Source organism: Coenobita brevimanus, chromosome 53 (assembly GCF_032717465.1).
Source record: "Coenobita brevimanus isolate Jiangsu-jjx chromosome 53, ASM3271746v2, whole genome shotgun sequence".
Lineage (NCBI taxonomy): Eukaryota > Metazoa > Arthropoda > Malacostraca > Decapoda > Coenobitidae > Coenobita > Coenobita brevimanus.
Genome location: NC_137006.1, coordinates 32,753,766 through 32,757,983, shown reverse-complemented (window position 1 = coordinate 32,757,983; position 4,218 = coordinate 32,753,766). Strand labels below are relative to the sequence as shown.

The 4,218-nt window shown below is 37.3% G+C and overlaps 1 pseudogene; it reads right to left on the bottom strand.

Moving 5' to 3' along the window:
• Nucleotides 1-2,021: 2,021 nt before the first annotated feature.
• On the bottom strand, nt 2,022-2,139 carry LOC145400849 (5S ribosomal RNA; annotated as a pseudogene).
• Between the last annotated feature and the right edge of the window lie 2,079 nt (nt 2,140-4,218).

Sequence of the window (4,218 nt, the reverse complement as noted above, 5' to 3'; positions counted from 1 at the left end):
TTACAGGAATGAGTCAAGCTCGTACTGTCCCGAGTCTTAAATCATATTTATCGTACATATCCTTAAATTCATGGATTCTTTTGGCACACACTATTTCATTCGGTAGTGCATTCCACTGATCAATTGCTCTATTTGGGAAACTAAATTTCCTTACGTCTCTATCGCCTCTCTTTTTATGCATTTTTTTGCAGTGTCCTCTTGCTGAGGCATCCCCATAGATTATGTAATAATTTATGTCTATTTTCTCCTTCCCTGATATTCATTTATATAGCATAATCATGTCACCTTTTTTTCTTCTCTTCTGTAGTGTAGGCAGATTAAGTTTTTCTAGTCTTTCTTCGTAGCTTAGATCCCTTAAGCTTGGTACCCATCTTGTAGCGACCCTTTGAACTTTTTCAATCTTATCTATTTGCTTTTTGAGATGGGGACTCCAGACTACTGATGCATACTCAGGGTTGGTCTGATGAATGATGTTATTATCTTTCTTAACATGTCTTCATTTATGTATGTGAATGCTATTCTCATTTTTGCAAGCAGTGTAAACATGTTCTGTACCTTCTCATTGATGTGGTCAGCCGGAGATAGTCTGTTATTAATAAACACACCTAGGTCCTTCTCTCTTCCTGATGTGTGTAGAGTTTTATTATCTAACTTATAATCCCAATCAGGTCTTTTTCCACTTTTATCAAACTTTATTACATGACACTTGTCCACATTGAATTCCATTTGCCATGTGTTGCTCCATTCAAGAAGCTATTTAATTCTTCTTGTAGCTCTTTACAAGAGTCTGCATTAGTAATTATCCTTTGTATTTTTGAATCATCAGCAAGCATATTTTGATAGCTTCCATTTCCAATGTTGCTATCTGTATCATTTATATACACTAAAAACATGATTGGTGCCAGTACTGAGCCCTGTGGAACTCCGCTAGTCACTTCCCTCCATGATGAGTAATTTCCCCTTAATGCTGTTCTCATTTCTCTTTTTTTGAGAGAATCTTGCAATCCAACAATACAGTTTGCTTCGGATTCCTCCTTGATGGTACAGTTGCCATATAAAGTCTTTGGTGCGGTACTCTGTCAAATGCTTTCTTGAAATCTAAATAGATACTCTCCACCCATCCTTCTGTTTTCTGTAATGTTTCTGTTACTCTGTCATAGTAACTCAACAGATTAGTAACACATGATTTTCCTTTTCTGAAACCAAACTGTCTTTCTGTTATCATGTTGTGTTCTTCTAGATGATTTACCCAAGCTTTTCTTATAAGCTTTCCTAATACCTTGCTTACAACAGTGGTTAATGATACTGGTCGGTTGCTGAGTTGATTTTGTCTATTCCCTTTCATGAATAAGGGAACAATGTTTGGTTTCTTTCAAATATCAGGTAGTTTGCCTTGTTTCAAGGATTTCTTGAAAATTAAAGATAATGGTTTACTTAACTCCTTTGCACATTCATGTAGCACCCAATATGAAATTTCATCAGGACCATTTGCTTTTCATTTGTCTAATTTACTTAGCTCCTCCTGTACATCTTTATCTGATATTTGTATATCTGGTAATATGTGTGGGCATGCATGTTCCATATCATCCCTCTCAAAATTATTTTCTTCTCTAAAAACTGATTGGAAATTCTTATTTATTGCTTCATGAATATCCTTCTCTTGTGTATAGGTGATTCCCTCATCCGTAATGGATTGTATTTTATCTTTTACTTTGGTTTTGCTTCCGATGTAGCTGTAAAATAGCTTCGTTTGATCACTACTTTTATTTATGATAACTTCCTCAAACTGTTTCTGGGGTTCCCTCCTTATTCTTGTATAATCATTTCTTGCCTGTTTATAGTTGTTATATGTCCTTTCATTATTGTGTCTTCTGTATGTATTCCACAACAAATCTCCTTTTTCATTCATTCATTCATTGCCAGACGCCATGTATCCCACACGGGGTGGCCAAGGGCTTAGAGTTAATTGTTTTACAGGGAGGGGCACTAATCCTCCACCAACCCCACATGACACGTAGGGATCCCAACAGCATCTGGTGTTCCCAGGCGGTCACCCATCCAAGTACTAACCAGACCCAACGTTGCTTAACTTCGCTGATCGGACGGGAAGCGGTGTACTCAACGTGTTGAACCATTTCTTTATTTTCTTTTCTACTTCTTTGTCTTGTGGAATGTACTTCTGGACTCCTATTTCATAGAGTTCATAGAATTTTTTTATATATAGCATTTAAATCTTGTCCTCTAAGCTTCTTTTCCCAATCAGTTTCTAAGAAGTACTTCCTTTGGTCATGATAGTGTCCCTTTTTATAATTTAGGCTCTTTTTGTAACTTCCATTGCTGTTAACTATGTCATATGCAATCCTGAAGTTGCAATTTGGGACTGCGTGGTCGCGTTTGCCAAATGGAGGGTGATATATTAAATTGTCAGTATCATTTTCTTGCCTAGTAAATAGATCTAGCATTGAGGGTACATCAAGTCCTCTTTTTTCTGGTGTTTTCCCTTTCATGATGCGTTAGGAAAAACTCCTGCACGAGATTCAGGAGGTTTTGGTCCCAACAGCTTTCTTGGCTTATTATATCTAGAGTATTCCAATTTTATTTGTATTAAAATCTCCAGTTAGTATAATTCTTTCCGATTTCTCTTCCATTCTGTGTAGACATGCTCTTAAACTCTGGATTATACTCTCTGCCAGATCCTCAAATTCGCCTCTTTCCCATGTGTTTGATCTGGGTGGCATGTACAAATTGACTACATTTACTTTTCCTTCATATGTACTGATCTCTACTGCAATCAGTTTTACTAGTGAGAGTATATCTAGTTCTATTTCTTTGACTTTCAGATTTTTCTTTGTTAATATTATAATTCCTCCTCCGTTTTTTAAGTTCCTATTTCTTCTCCATATATTGTATTCCTCTAAGTTTAGGATGACATTTGATATCCTCGGTGTTAATTTTGTTTCAGTTAGGCATATTATATATGTAGTTCATTTTCCCTGATATAATCATTCATCTCTAATAATTTAGATATGATTCCATCCACATTTGATTACATCAACTTAATCATCTTATTTATATACTTGTCATGACTTGGTTCTACTACCTTCCTCCACTTTATTCCCTCCTGTTTATGTACCACTTTCGAACCTGCAATCCGATTACATTGTAAAAAAATGTATTCTCCTCCTCTGATCTTCCCTCGTTCTTTGTTTTTGCTTCCTCCTTCTTCTTTTTTAGTAATTCCAGCTCTTCTTGAGTTAGGCATCCTTTTATTCAAACATTTTTGAATTCCTCCTTTTCCATGAGTTTCTTTGCATTTTTTCGTATCTCCTCCACAGTGTTTACACTCAGGAAGGTTATCTTTAGGGGCCTTGACTTATTTTTCTCATATTTCTCTATCCTTTTATGTTCCTCTGTGTCTTTATTACAGATTTCTTGTGTGTGTGTGTGTGTGTGTGTGTGTGTGTGTGTGTGTGTGTGTGTGTGTGTGTGTGTGTGTGTGTGTGTGTGTGTATACACATCATATAATGTTCCCAGAACCACTTGCTATCAAGTGCTACATCGGAGAGTTATGCTCGTTTTGAATGACTATACACGTTTCCCCCCACAGAGCTTCATTCTCAGCTCTAATAACATCATTCATTTTACCTATATTTATGAAAGTGGCCCAAAATGGGTCTGTCTGTTTGACTGTGCATCTGTGTTTGGCCACTAGGGATATAAAAGGGGAACTATGTGGAGGGCTCCAAAGGCGTCTAGTGTGCAATTTATTTGAGTAAATTTATTGATGTGGTTTAAGTTGCGAAAGTCGTGCCCCTGATGGCCAGAAATAGAACTAATTAGAAGTATTGAAGTTAACACAGTGGAAACATTGTGGCCAATTACCATAGAGCTTCCAACTTCCACCTACAAACATATCAATAATACAACAGGTTTGGTTGGTTGGGTGTGTGGGTGCGTGTTGTAGTACAGGGTGGGGCACTGTTGGTGGCTGGTTGGGTGGGTATGTCGGATACCTTTGCTGTTGCTTAATATTAGACACTTTCACTCTCACTTGCGTCTTTATAACATCACGGTCACTAGTACTTACGTGTGGTTGTTGTTGTCGTCGTCGTTGTTGTTGTTGTTGATGAAGTGGACGATGTAGTTGTGCTAGTTGAAGTGGATGACGTGCTTGTTGATGTTGAGGTAGACGATGTACTTGTGCTTGTGCTTGTTGAG